This window comes from Rattus norvegicus, chromosome 2 (assembly GCF_036323735.1).
Source record: "Rattus norvegicus strain BN/NHsdMcwi chromosome 2, GRCr8, whole genome shotgun sequence".
Lineage (NCBI taxonomy): Eukaryota > Metazoa > Chordata > Mammalia > Rodentia > Muridae > Rattus > Rattus norvegicus.
In genome coordinates this window covers 241,837,268-241,853,119 of record NC_086020.1, presented here as the reverse complement: position 1 = coordinate 241,853,119, position 15,852 = coordinate 241,837,268, and the positions used below count along the sequence as shown (strand labels likewise).

The window sequence follows — 15,852 nt, the reverse complement described above, 5'->3', positions numbered from 1 at the left end:
AATTACTAATATGTTTTTAAAAATAAGATATTAGTAATGTTTATAGATGGTAATCAGCTCAAGATTACCTGCAAGGACCAGGCTCAGCTTAAGGTGAGGATCTGAGAAAGGGGTGTCTGCGAGAGGGGGAAAAACTGACTCAAAGTCAAATCGTGGGTTCAAGCTGACGATGACCTGTGTTCTGCTTGATACAGCTTTTCCAGTCTGCTTTCTCTCTGGAGATCTCGTGTCCACATGCTGTTTGCTTACTCTTCCAAGAGACTTTGCTGTCCACGTCCTGCTTTTCTGTGGCAGTTCTCCAAGAAGTTCTCTTTTTATCCTAAAAAGTTATCTGGAGAGCTCTTCTCCTGCAGAACACAGGTCCAGTCTTTTATTTTACATATCAATCCAGCCATTTACTTGGTTTCTTTTTGATTACCTTATGAATGAGCATCCCCAGATCCCAGACCTGTCATTCTTAAGAGAAAGCTAGCATACATTATTTCTTATCATTGCAAAAGAATTCAGTAATCTGTCTGCCCTAGTTCAGAACAGAGTATAAGCTAATTGGTTGGACCCCTGCCCTGAAATTACCATTTCCACACTGCCTGGGCCTAACCTTGCTCTGTCCTAGGCTGATCCTGAACTTGGAAACTATCTGCCTTTGTAAGCATAAACAAAAATACTTAACTGGTTGGGATCTCCTGTAGCCACCACTCCCTAAATCTCTTTATCTTAGTAAGATTCTAACAAATTGTTATATGCAACACAGCTGATTTTGTTCTTTTAGATTTGCAAAGCCCCCCATATAATTCATATTGCATCCTTATCTTCTTCATAGATGAGAAATTATATAGGTTTGAATTCATGCATTTAGAGCTCTTGCAGGTAGCCTTGACGGCTGTCCTGGAGGTCTCATGGTTTACCATTTTGCTCAGACATAGCCACACCCTCAACTCATGGACTCCTGCTGTTTCTAACTATCATGAAGTCATTAACCTTAAGAGAGAGGACATTCCTCAGAAGAGTCCTTCATTGCTAGCATTGGTTCCAGAAAATATGTATGTTATTACATAAACAAGCCTTATGCCCACGTGGAGGCTCACACCTAAGGGCCCTGTCCCAGGAGCAGGAACCATGTCACTTTGTCCCCACTAAAGCCATGACAGGCTTGGCAATCATTAGGATGAAATGAAAAAGAAGAATTAGATGATCAGACTCAAAGACCTAACCGATATTCTGTTACATACAAATGTCCAAATCAATAATCACCTTGTTTATGGTGATACAGCACTTTGCTCATTCAAGCGTTCTGCACTTGTGTGGAAATAACGCAGGCATTAATGTATTTAAACTTATGTGGTGCATCTCCAAAATTTTATTAGTGAAATAATTATCATTGTTTCATGTTTTCAGGAAAATCTATAGCTTATGGAATTTTTGGCTTTTCATTAAATAAGTTCTCTTATGAATTTCAGTTCTGGTAATATGAGGCTTAGAAGCAATATTTAATATTAATTACTCTCCAAAGTATTGTGATCTGACCTAAAATTTTGGAATCAAGATCACTGGGATTTTCCACTTCAGGTATAAATTACAAAGAGAGAGAGAGAGAGAGAGAGAGAGAGAGAGAGAGAGAGAGAGAGAGAGAGACAGAGACAGAGACAGAGAAATAGAGAGAGACAGAGAGGGACACAGAGAGAGAAAGACAGAGAGAGAAAGAAGGGCAGGGTTTCATTATCGGCCTTTCACGAATTAAAATTGAAAACTGGTTTGAATCTGAATGCTTCCATTATTATTTGGCTAGTAACCAGTGAGGAGACAGGACAAGCAATCTCCTTCATGAAGTACTTTACCATCTGTTGGGACAGAGGAGAAACAGCATTTAGGATCATATCAATACGAGAATGCCTGGCAAACAGGCTCTATAACTGAAGCCTTGTGAAGTGCAAAATTGTAAACTTAAAATGTAGACTCAGGGGCATGTGCACACTGTATAATGTAAATTTACAGGTTAAAAGCTAGAAGACACCACAACCAAAATAATGCAAGGAAAAAAAATACCATTTGATCTTTCCCCTAGAAAACAGAAGTAATAAACATTTAATTCATAAAAGTCCAGGAACTACCTGGAATTTAAGAACTGCAAACTCAATTAACTAAGCATCTTGAAGAGTATGATCACTAAATATAAACAGAATTTGAACATAGCCTAAAGTCTGTGATATGAAACATAAGCAGAATATGAAAGGAATTTGCTGCTTGAGCAGAGGAGGTTGGGCATTTAGTGACTCTTAACAGCTTCTGCATTACAGACAACTCCTGCTGAAGACTGAACTTTAAAAGGAACTCAGAGCATGGTAACCTTTTTAACTTTGTTCCTCTTCACTCCTATGATCACCTAGACACCGGAATCCATCACTTAAAGCTGCATGCCTCTTGAAGATGTTTAATTAATTCTTCAAAGATCAAAAGTTAACAGATTTAAGGTGGGAAAACCCTGCACCATATTATTTCTATATCTTGAATCTGTGTGGGGTAGCAGTGTTATGCCTAGATGTAAATTGACTAGATGTTTAATTACTCTGCTTTCTCCCCCCTCATCCTTGCTGATAGCGTGAGTCTATCACAAAGGAGCAATAGAACTGAATGCTTTTTTTCGTCATTTCTTCACAGGGAGTAGCAATAGATAATAATGTTTTTCTAATCATTAGATAGTTCTCTTCAAAGAGAGAACTTTCAAGTAAATTGATGTTCCAAGATTTTGTAGCTATTTTTGATTAACCTTAGAAGCACAAGGATCCAGGAATAGAGTGTTTTCTATTTCCAATCTCTTCATACAATATTCTTAAAAATAAGTTTTCATATTTTAAATAAATTAAAATAATAAAAATCAAATCCTTTTGGAATTGGCTATTGTAGGTTTCACTTAGAATTGCGTTGCTTCAGATTAAGATTTCCAGGAAAGTAGTTTATAAGAAAATAACGTTAACACTAGTCTACTGGATGTTTAAATGCTAAAATGACTTGTATCTAGAGTGACGATTGCTTGCCTGCTATATTCAACATTTAGATACGAGTTTTAGGAGAAAATCGGTTCTCTTTTACCCCACATTTATCCATCAAGAGCTAATCCCAATACTAAAGAAGATTCTCTTAAATTAGCAAATTTAGGTTTTGGAGTTTGCTGTATAGACATTTTGATACAAGAATAGTGGTAGTGGTCCTAGAAATAGATTTAAAAAATGAGATTTTTGAAGAAGGATCACCAATTGTTTGGCTATCAGTGAGGACCTTCCCATTTGAAATTCAAAGATCCCAGATGAGATGCTGCAACCAAACCACCATACATGTAGTAAAGCCGTTGTTACAGTGGTCACTGGTTATAAACCGGACTAGGCTACTGGCATACAGAATTCACTGCAGGCTACGTTAACACAGGCTTTTGAAAGGTGCAGAAGAAGCAGTAAAATGAAGACTATGAAACTGGACGCTGGGTGCTCTTGATATATTGAAAAAGGCAATGCTAGGGTTTGGTTGATCAGTAATGCAGCTAAGCTACATGTGAGAGCCAGAGACCATCCTTAAAAGCATAAAAAGCAAGGCCTTCTTGCCTTCTACAACTGGAAGAGAGAAAGGAGAATACTATACTTCAAACCTTGATGACTATAGCAGTTCTAACTGGACTGAGCTGAAATCTCAAACTTACCATGACTCCACGTGCCTAGAAATGACTTTGATTGGCAAGGTTCGATACTTAAATCAGAAATGGAAAGAGATGTTTGGATGGAAAGTGTTAGCAACCTAAGATCCGGAGAACACAGTCTACATGCCATTTTGCCAATTCATCCACATGACTAGGTATGGACACAGAATCAGAGGATGAAGTAGTCACCATGAGTCCTTTTAAAAGCAGAGGGCAGCTCTACTGAGCAGCAGAGACAAGAGGACCTTAACCTTGAACTTCATTCTAGCACTGTGGAAAATATGTTGCCATGTTTTACAGCCTACCCAGTTTCAGTTATTTTACGATGGCAATACCAAAGGAATAATGGTATTCACTGGCCTAGTTTTAATGGCAAATTGTCAAAGTCAGAAAAGTCAGCTAAACGATAAACAGTGAACAGAAGGAGAAGGTCTAAGTAAGGGTTTCGGATAAACCACACTGACTGGTAAGACTGCTGCATGTGTTTGTACATCCAGTCAGAACCATACAAGAGACAGAGGAAGGATTTTGGGGGTTGGTTTCAAGGACAGGCACAGCAGTGAGACACTCATTTGTCACGATAACTTTCCACCATATGCTCTTTCAGGAAATGGGATAAGTCAGATCACGAGTTAGGATTTAGTTAAGCTGTTGGTCTCCATGGGCCACTTGGATACAGTGATGTATCCTGGAGAGATTGGGTCATTCAAATTCTATGAGTCAGTGCCACTTAGTGCGGTGCCACCCAGGTAGTATTTTGTCTCATTCTCAAGCCTTCATCTCTAGTCTTACCTGTATTCACTCAGTCGTCCGTGCACAGATATAAATGGCAAAGCCTCCTGTCATTTAAATCTCGGATTTTACCTGCACTTTAAACTTGATGGAATGAAGGCGGGTCTTTATGATATCATATCATAGTGTGATATCTCCCTTTGCAAAGTGCTGTCCTTTCAGCCTATAAAGATGGGACTTTAGTGTCGTCCCTGAAGCCTGCTGAATCCTGAGGTCCTCATTTTCACCACCTGAGGAAAAACAACAAAAGAAAGAGCCGCTGATCTTTAGATTTTATTAATTGGCGATAATCTATTTTCACCCTTTTAAACGACTAAGAGTCCTTAGGATAGGGTCCTCATTATTTACTCACTTGATCTGTTTCAAACTTTGACCTCACTGAAAACAGAACTAGCATTTCAAGTCACGGTACTGACATGGACCTGGATCTACATCCCAGTCCTACACTCACAACTCAGTCATCTTAATGTCCACATCCCCGTGATTACATAAGTTTCAAGTTTGGAAGCATAACCATTTAACCCAACTCCGGTTATTTCGGGAACACAGAGTAATACTTTCAAAAGAAGCTTTTTAAAAACATATGCAAACTTTTCAAATTCAGCTTTCTTTAATCTCCTCATTTAATTCAACTCACCTGATTTGAATTAACTGAAAACATACCAAAAGCATCATCTCTCTGATGAAGAAGGCCTTCCCTTGGCATCAGAGTGCCGTTCTCAGAGCAACAATTACTCCTATATTCTTTATTTTTAAAAATGGCTAAAAGAAGAGACCCATCTATGCTGACCAGTTGTAGAAGACTACCTGACCTCGTTAACAGAAAGAATAGTACTTTCTGAAATATTTTATTGCACATGAAATGGTAATGGGCAAAAATACCCTAATTATAAGTGTAAAATTCAGGGATTTTATTTTTAACGTTACAGCTTTTAAGGCTTTCAGGTAGGGGGAGTGACCTTTGTGAAACATGAAGGAGGGGTACAAAGAATGAAGCTAAGTGCATGCTTACGCATGACTGTATTTTGGTGGTCATATATCCCCACTTTTGCAAAAAAAAGTTTTTAAAAAGTTATGAAAAATAAACTACCGAAAAATTGCACCTTTTAGCCATAACTTGTATTGTCTAAATATGACTTCTCAATGTTATTTTACCAAATCACAATCCCACCAGTATACATGCATTCTAGTGTTTTATTAGAAAACACCATTTGCTTATTCTCACTTTGTAATGTCTTTCCTGCTTTCCTCCCCAATCCAGTGCTATAAAGATATTCTCTTTCTCTTGCCTTCTTGCTCCTGCCTTGCCCTCTAGCCCCTTCCCCCTCTTTCCCCATTCCCCTCCCCATCTCTCTCCACTTGCTCATGGCTGGCCTCTACTCCTCTACTTTCTCTCTCTCTCTCTCTCTCTCTCTCTCTCTCTCTCTCTCTCTCTCTCTTTCCCTGCCTTTCTCTGTCACTATTACCCACTCAAGTCCCCTCCCCATACCCTGAATAAAGTCTATTCTATGCAAAAAAAAAGAAAGAATGAAAAAGAGAGAAAGAAAGATATAGTTGTATCATAGTCTGGTTTTCACTATAAAGACATAGTTATATCATAATCTGCTTTCAAAACATTTTCCTAAAAATATTAGCCATCATCTTAATATTGTTTCTATGAAGATAAGCTTTCAGGATAATTTGGATGCACTTAGGACTTTACGATTGTTAATTGTATGTTAAGCTTAAATTAATTAATTTTACTATTTTGTACTTTTGGTTTTCCGGTCTTTTAGATCTGGAATTTGATGTCTCTAAACATTTCTGGAAATTTTCTGATCTTAAAGCTTTTAATACTACAACTGTTTTAATTTACCAAATTTCTATTCCAATTCACTGTATATTAAAAATCTGAGCACATTTCCTTTCTAATTGTCACTCATCAGACAAACCTTTGTAAAACCGGGCTTAGATTTTGTCCTTATTGTTTTCCAACACATTACTTGTCCTACATTAAGTTTTTATGTTCATTTAGTACGTTTTGAAATTTTCATATTAAATTCTTAGTACTTAATACTTAAATTCTAGAATACTTAATATCTAGAATATTCTTCAAATTAGAGATGTTAGCATATATTGATACTCACGATTCACTTTTCCATCTGTAGTTATCAATATACCAGTGCTAGTGAAACAAATGTTGCAGATCTTGTTTGCATCTATCTCCTCTAATTGTTCCTTTCAAAGAAAGAGAGTCACATCTGCACATGTTTGCATATTGCTGTGGGTGTAATATATGTGTTGCCTCAGATGTATTGAAACAAAAGCTCACATGGACAGGGGAGTTTCAAAACAAAGTTCAAATGGATGGAGTTAGTACATTTCCTAAGGACATAGCAATCTAGGTCTCTGTGTTAATACACAAAATGAAGAATGAAAGGAAGGCACTATATAAAACCTGAAAGCTTGTCCTCGTAAAAACCTAAATATGCCGGAGCTTGATCTCATACTGAAGGTCCTGTATTTAAGATAATCTGGTCATTAGGCTTTAGTTAATAATAGCGTGAAAAAATTAAGACATATATTAAGTAATTTTTTTTATAAAGCATTAAGGTAGATCTTACTGAAATGACATATATTGTTACTATATTTTTATATTTATTTTCATGACTATAATTATATTTATGTTTATAAATATATCATATATTTTGAATATATTTATTACATTTATTTTACATATAATTGTTTTATTAATGATTTATTTTTTCTCCCATAGATACATAATTAGGTGATATTCCTCTCTGACCACTGAAGAATTCATCTGGATTATGACTGAGTTCTAATTTTGCTAAATGATTAGTAAGAAATTATCTTCAACACTTTTTTATTCTCTCAGTTTATAAAGACACAAAAGTTGACAATAGTGGAGGGAGTATGACTGTTTATTTCAGGTTACATCATCCAATCTACGCACAATTATGGATTTCATCTTCATTCTCGACTACCCACAAGGGTCATTTGAAAACGGATTGGAAAGAAACCCAGGCATCTTATGATGTCATTCATTTTCAATTCATATAATACTACTGTAAGACATAGCAAAATGATAGCTTTTATAAGAGGCATATATGTATGCCTAAAAATAGTATACACACACACACACACACGCACACACATACATACAAACACACTCACACACATATGTATATATACACACATGTATACATATATTATATACACACATGTATATATATATACACATGTATATATATACATACGTATATATATACATATATATACACATCAGAGAGAAATACTTCATTTAAACGAATTATATTATCTTCTTTGTTGGTATATCAAGTCAAAGAAGTCACTTTTGGGTATGTGTCCATGTGCATATGTGTTTCAGGTGTATGAGCTTGCTAGAGTTATTATGCAATAAAGAAAGGATTAATTTAAAATATAACATTTTATATCATCATAACATTAAATAAGTTAATATATATTTGTGTATTCTACCAGCTCCACACAGACTTAAATTCTATAATATAAAACTTTGTAACGTAATAAAATAGTACACATATCTACCAGTCATGCGACATGAGAACCACAGTTACTACACAGTATATAATTTTATCATGTATAATCATAGAATGCCAGCACAATATATATGTATGTGCATTATGTGCATATGTATGTTTTTGGAAGCGTTTGTATACGTGGTGTGTGTGTGTGTGTGTGTGTGTGTGATGTACATGTAGTTCAGGCTACATACTCTGGAATTTCGATGATAATACACATCGTTATAAGACTCATTAACATATCAGTGAATGAATATATTAATCCTTTAGTGCTTTACGTCAAATCAAAGTAGACAATGAGCAAGCTGAATAAGTAATGAATACAGGTGCTATATAAACATACAATACAAACTTAAACATGGCAAATGCTAGAAAATACATGTGTAGTTAAAAAACACTGTAAGTATACCAATGGATTGGAGCACAGAGAAGTTGGTTCCTATGTACACATGGGGTGGTATCTTCTTTTTCTCTTCATCTGTATATTTTATGAGAATAAATGTACTTACCGAATGCATTTGAAATTTCCTAAATAATACAAATCAATAAATATGTCATCTTCATGGTATCTCACCAAGATATAAAGTAGTAAGAGTATTTGAGTCAACAAACCCAACCAAATCTCCTAATGAAATCAGTCCTAACCAGACTGTGACCACTTATGCTAGAATGTGTTCTGTAAACACATGTGCTCCTCATAATCTGATCAGTGCCTTTTTCATGTATCTGTCTGTTTTTTTGAAACCTTATTGTTTGAAAGGTATAATGCAAATATATCTATATTCATCACCCTACACTTCCAACATATAACCGATACACTAAATTTAATAGAAGAGAAAGTGGGAAATACCCTCAAATGCATTGGCACAGGAGACAATTTCCTAATCAGAACACCAGTGGCTCAGGCTCTAAGATCAATAATTGATAAATCAGACCCCATGAAACTGAAAAGCTTCTGTAAGGAGCTGTCAATAGGGCGAAACAGCAGCCTTGTGAAAAGAGTCACTAACCCAGAGTTTGACAGAGGGTTAGTATTCAAAATACATGAAGAAATTGCCCTAAGTTATAGTGCCCTTCATTTCAAACTAAATGACTCAAAAACATGAATTTGGAAAAGTATCTCTAAACAGGAAGCATAGGACATAAGTATATACACTGATTAATATTTGGTGAATTACCTGAGTATTTTTTAATCCTGTAGGTCCCATCTCTTTAGCGCCAAGAAGAGAAACTCTATGGAACACAACGAGGAGAGAAGGGTAAGAAAGTGTGGAGTGATGAGAAGTCTTCTGTTAACTAGGAGCTTTGGAATATGAAAGGCTCCTCTGGGATGTGTCGGGATGGAAGCGAAGTGTGATCCGTGGGCAGAATTTCTTCTTCAAGGAAAGCCCAATACTATTCTTCAGTCCTTTCAAGTGACTGGGCCATCCCCAGATTATCCAGAGTAATCCTCTTCCCTGAGAACCATCTGACTTCAGATGATAATCACATCAAAAATCCTTCAAAGAAAAACATAGATTGATGTTTGATTGAATAAGTGTACTACAGATTCTCTGGGCGCCTCCCCAAGCAGTAAACATGAAGTTATCTAAGATAAGAGTTCGATGCGGAAAAAGATCCAGGGGTTTTCGGCCGTTGTTCTGAGAGAAATGGGTGTTTTTACGTAGTTGTGGAAGAAAAGATGAGCATCTGATTCGTGTTTCCACCGTGACAAATAATTGACAACTCACGGAAAGAAAGCAGGGCGAGAAACAAGAATAGCAGATGTCCGACACAGATAAGGATACGTACAAGTTGGGAGAAATGATCAGGCTGTGGCTACCTCTTACAGTTAGCATGCTAAGGACCTGGAGAAAGACGGACGACTGTCCAGAGGCAATCAGAAATGGCACTTCGTATTTTCATTTGAGTAAGAGAGAGAATGAAGTGGAATTAATTTGGAAGGTTCAGAATAGACAGTGTGTATTTGGGATGATACCAGAGAAAGAACGTTGATCTATTTCATAGAAAATATCTAAAAGGCAGCTGGAGAGGTAAGTTTGCAATCGAAGTACAAATTCATGAGGTTTCTTTTTTTTTTTTTCATGTGACGATTTAGCCCATTTGGTTTTCTGAGGATATATTAACGGTAGTCAGATAAAGAATTGACAAGGAAAAATGTTAGAAACACTGAGAACAAACAAACAAATCAATTAACTTGAACTATTAATTGGAATCTGATTCATCTTTATTTTAATTAAGTAATTAAAATAAAACTAAATCCAACCATGTAGGCTTACTCAGATGACAAATGAAAAAGAGATCCGAAGAAAAGAGAATGGCTCAATGTTCATAAACTGCTGTTCATTAGAAATAATCGCACTCAGTACTCATGCGAGTTTCCTTGGTGACCTGATTAAATTATAAACAATACCTACTGGCATAACTAGGAGATATCAGGGACTGAAGAAATATACATAGCAATGTAAACGAAACTCCTGGTTTTTCAGAAACATGTAGAAATAATTGTATTTGTTAACACAGGAATTTGGTTTATTAGTGGCAGAAGATGGCTTCCTTTAGCTCCTGATTCATGTGAAAGGTACTGGATTTGAATTTGCCCCATATTTTGGCAATAGTGCCATTCCTAACCTGGTATCTGGCATTACGTTCATGAATATCTAGTGATCATTTTATCTTGTTAAGGCTACATTATTAGTGGATCCTTCCATAATTTCCTTAACTTGCTAAAATTCCCCATCTCTTTAATCCAAACATTCTAATAGTTTAAATTCTGTCTCCTTTCACATTCAGTCACACTGTGACAGCTAGGTGAGGTTTTCTTGAACATTCCCCATCCTAACTGGAGACAGGAAATCCTTCTTGCCATGATAGTTGTCTTGCTTGCTAGAATGTTGCCACACAGGCACTATACTTTGGATCCAATACTTAAACATCACAGTTCTTACTGGTTGAATGAATGACCACTCCCGAAAAAGAATACATGCATGTAATGTTGATCTTCAGACAATTAACTGGGAAAACTTTATTACTGCACATGTTTGAAAAATATCCAATCTTTTTTCTGAATCCAAGACATTTAAAATGTCTTCAATTTCATGCTTTTTATTCCTTTGTATCTATTCAGTCATATTTAAATCATACTTCCTGTGCAATTTGTTATCTTAAGGAATACCTTTAGGTCATAATGGGTGAAATTATGTCTTACACTTTAAAACGATTAGACAAAAATTGCTAATGGTTCATTAGTAGCTACATTCTCTTGTTATTTTATTACATCATCTTTGCAGACAAGACAAAAAGGAACGTCCAAGGCTAACTATATTATTTTTCTTATATGCCATGTACAATAAATATATACATGGTCTAGAAAGTCTGAGGTTTATAATATATTAATTTTACTTGTTTAAAAAGATAAAATCAGTAAAGTAGGAAACTGTCAAAACATTTTCTATTGTATAGAATTGTATGAATTAAACTTCTTTGTTTTCTAATAATAGACAGGGTGTATGGCCACCCAAAGTGGAAGGAGACTTTCATTAGTAGAAAGAGAAGTTCACACTCATGATGACACTAGGAATGTGACATTTTTGCCAGGATCTTAGCCCTTTCTCTAAAGATTTTCATCATACACAACTCATCTCTAAGAAGGTCACAGTATGTCTTGTGAGCTTAACTTGGATCAGTAATGATAAATTTGCAGAAAATTTGGGGCAATTAAAGCTTATTCAAGTTAGATAATAAAAATTTCTTATGAAAAATTCTTTTCTCTTCATGAAAATTATCTGTATTTAATGATCTTATATACATCAAGTAGTGTATGGACAAAGCTTTTGTGGATCGTGCTTGAAAGTGGTAAGTCGTAGGTGTGTTGGCCTTTAAGAGATCTTTAGTTGATCAAGTTTGAGAATACATATGCAAACAATTGCACTGATGTGCTGTGCAAACACCACTGGGCCATGACAGAAGAGGGAATATTTCATTAAGCATCTCTTTTAGTTCCTAAAAACTATAAATCTTCATATTTTTCAATGTTGGCCAACAAATAAGCTTAAGATTTAATCCTTACCTCTCAGCTGTTAGATATAAGCTGGAAGAGTTATCTAAAATAAAAAGTTTTTGTTGTGTCTTCGTTTTCTTTTTTTGATAGCACTTCTGCAGCCCAACAAAATGATGAATAGCAGAATATTACTGGAGTTTAAATATTTCTGAGGGAGCGATTCTTCACTCCCTGCTGTTTACAAGTAAAACATTGTCTACAAATAATACATCACATTAGCTGTCCTCTTTATCATAAGCCATGTTGAATACTTGTAACATTTATAAAAAGACACCGACTGATTGCAAGATGAGCGTTACCCTTGAGCAAATTATGAGCACATTTATTTCAGTCTTGTGCGTTTGAAACTAATTTTCTGGTAATATCAAAAGTGTTCATAGAATTAACTTCCTGTCACTTCAGCAGTATTCAAGTGAATATTTTATGATTTTGCATTGCTGTATTTGTCTAGAGTTGTGACATGATCGAGTCATTCTCCGAGGGAAACACATTAATAATTAAAGTCTGTCCAATGCAGAGTGCTGGGGATGACAGCATAATTGTACATTTCCAGAGACCATCCTGCATGGTGGAGAAAGAGAATTGCCCCACCACCATTTAAATGTCAATTTCAAAATCTTTCTAAACTAAAACAGTGCTTTAGAGGAAAAGGGGGAGGGGGAGGGTTGGTGTCGAATTTGGAATGTTATCTTTATTTTAAAATGTGGGCTAAGTGTGAATAACCTCCTTCCCTCTTTCCTTCTCCTTCCCTTCTGTATTACCTGTCAGTTAGAAGTTCTTTGGGCAACATAAAGCCATCCTGGGCTTTGAGGTGGGACTGTTTAAATGATAAATATTCCTCGCATAGATTAGCTCCATGGGAAAGAGCACAGCTGACACCAGAGCTGTGATTGCTCTCAGCTCTGAGGCTTGAGTCTTTCTTTAATGTAGATAACTTCAGCAATAATTTAAGATTTTAATCCACTTCCCAGTCAAACAGTAGTGGATGGATCACGCTGGGTGGCTTATTTACGCCTCCTGTTTAGATTCTTAAAAAAAAGTTATTGGATTTTTAGACGTGAGATTTAAAACTTTTTTTCCTGAGGCTTATACATTATACACATTAAAACTCACTCTTTTGTTTTTTACCTAAACAAATTATACTGAGGAATTTAGACTGGAGGAAGTCTAATGAGACTACATTCAACATAATCCAAGACCAAAAGCAGAAAAATGATCCCAAAATAGGTTGAGATGAAATTTGCAGTTTAATAATGGAGTCAACCTCCCAACTGAAAATTATTTTGTTTTGAATATACCCATTCTTTAAAAAATAATAGGCCTTTTCATATTATCCAATAATGACTGGGTAATTACATAATTTTTCAAAATCTTATGTTCTAGAATTTTCCTAAAGACAACAATATGATTTTATTTAAACATATGTTGTATGTCACTATATTTAAACACAATACAGTACATTGCTGTTTTATTCATAAAGGAAAACAGTGAGTTAATAAAAATAAGATATTTCTTAAATAAAATTATTTATATAGTTTAATATTTTAATGATGCAAATGAAATAGTTCAATGACTGGATCTTCATTCAATCTACAAATACTCCTTATATGTTTTGTGTGCGGTCAGCATTTTTGATAAGGGAAAAGCCACAGTGTAGAGAACACTACTCATGGTTGAAAGGAATCAATATTCCAGAAGAATGAATAGTGCTCAATGCTAGATGGTGTGATGTTGCATGGAAAGATCATGGGAAAATTCACTTAGCCAAAGATTTTCAGAAGCTGAAAATGAGTTCAATTCTAAGACGTCTCAAAGCAGAAGACTCCAAAGTGAGAGGCTGTGAGCGAGACACTAGTGGAAGGTGGGTTGGTCAGTCCCCTCTGAGCAGGATGCAATGGGAAGGTGAGGCCAAGAGGAAAGGATCAGGTCTGCATCCCATCGCCAGGATAAACACGGTCAGAATGATGAAGAATGGACTCTTGCAAGTTGTCCTCTGATCAATACAGGCCACGAAACCCCTATTTGCCTAAATAAATAAGTGTGACCATATTTTTTGTTGATGTTTTAAGACAAGGTCTCACTGTGTCCATAGCTGGTCTAAAAGTCTATACGAATCATGCTGGCCTGGAGCTCTGAGAGATCTATCTGCCCCTGCTGTCCCCAAAACCCTGTGCCGGAAGTATTGGGATGTGCTACCATTCCTATCAACAAAATCTTTAAAGATATATGATTTTCTTAAAAAATTCAAGGCTACGATTTCTATATTGGATGGCATTTCTTCTTTGCAGTAGCCATTATTTTTTTTTAAGAAAAAAAAAGGTCACAAAATACAAGGGAATGAAATGTTTGGGAAATCTGACACTACAATTACCAAAGCCAGATATCATAATACTCAGTGGTGAGGAACAGTAACTGCTATTTTTATATTGTTTTTGTTAGCAATAAGTTCTAGAATAAAGAAGCAAATGACAAAACACCCCTCAGCAATTTTGGGATTTATTCAGAAATCTATCTTCCAGACAACATTGTGTTGTCAAAACAATTCCCCACGTTGTTCCACATTCTACATCTCCATTGAGACACCCTTGCAGAATGCTTGGCAGCTTCTCAGGCAGCCCACGAGAACCGGATGTCATTCTGATCATTGTCCTACACTAACTTGGCACACGAGGTAAACTTTTGGGTTTTAAATTTATTTCCTCAGGTTTGGAGAATGGAACTATGCTTTTACCAAAGACTTCAGTCAATGTCTTTCAAAGTCTAGGCAATTCACTCTCAATATGTTAAGTGGAATTTAATTGTCAATAAGTGATCATGTTGGGAGAATATACATTTAGCTTCTGAAATGGTTTGTATCTTTGAAAAACAAACACAACTGGCAAAAAAAGGAAAAGAAAAACGGAAAGAACGAAATCAATGAGATGATTCCTAATGATACACTTATAAATGGGTGGTTTGTCAGTTGTGATTGGAGAGCCTTCCTCAGACAGCAGATAGGAGTAGGTCAAGAGACACATGGACAAAAATTAAGGAGAGAGAATGTCTGAATGGAAGGTCTTCATTGGATTCTTCCCCTCAGGTATCAGGAAATCTGTGAGGCAGAGAAGGAAAGATTGTAGGAGTCAGAGGGGATGGAGGGAACTAGGAGAACATGGTCCACTGAATCAACTCAATAGAGCTCATAGGGGCTCACAGAGGCCTAAGCAGGAATCTTGATGCCTGCATAGGTCTACACCAGTCCACTGCATAGATAGATAGATAGATAGATAGATAGATAGATAGATAGATAGAGAGATAGAGAGATAGAGAGATAGAGATAGAGAGATAGAGAGATAGAGAGATAGAGAGATAGAGAGATAGAGAGATAGAGAGATAGAGAGATAGAGAGATAGAGAGATAGATGATAGATATAGATAGATAGATAGATAGATAGACATATAGACAGATAGATAGATAGATGATAGATATAGATAGATAGATGGATAGATAGATAGATAGATAGATAGATAGATAGATAGATAGATAGATAGATAGATAGATAGATAGATAGAGATAGACAGATAGATAGATAGACAGACAGACAGACAGACAGATAGATAGATAGATAGCTTGGTCTTCTTGTGAGACTCCTAACATTGACCACTGGTGTGACTGACTCTTTTGCCTGTTCGTGGGTTGCCTTTTCCAGGATCAATATAAGGACTTTTAATTTGTCTTATTGTGTCATATTTTTCACTTTTGGTTGTTGTGCTTTG

At 35.9% G+C, this 15,852-nt stretch overlaps 1 long non-coding RNA gene across 1 annotated transcript; it reads left to right on the top strand.

Moving 5' to 3' along the window:
• The first annotated feature begins 7,230 nt into the window (after positions 1-7,230).
• On the top strand, positions 7,231-9,626 carry LOC134486007 (uncharacterized). Its single transcript, XR_010064528.1, has 2 exons — positions 7,231-7,315; positions 9,239-9,626. It is a non-coding gene; the product is annotated as an uncharacterized LOC134486007 (long non-coding RNA).
• Positions 9,627-15,852: the final 6,226 nt, after the last annotated feature.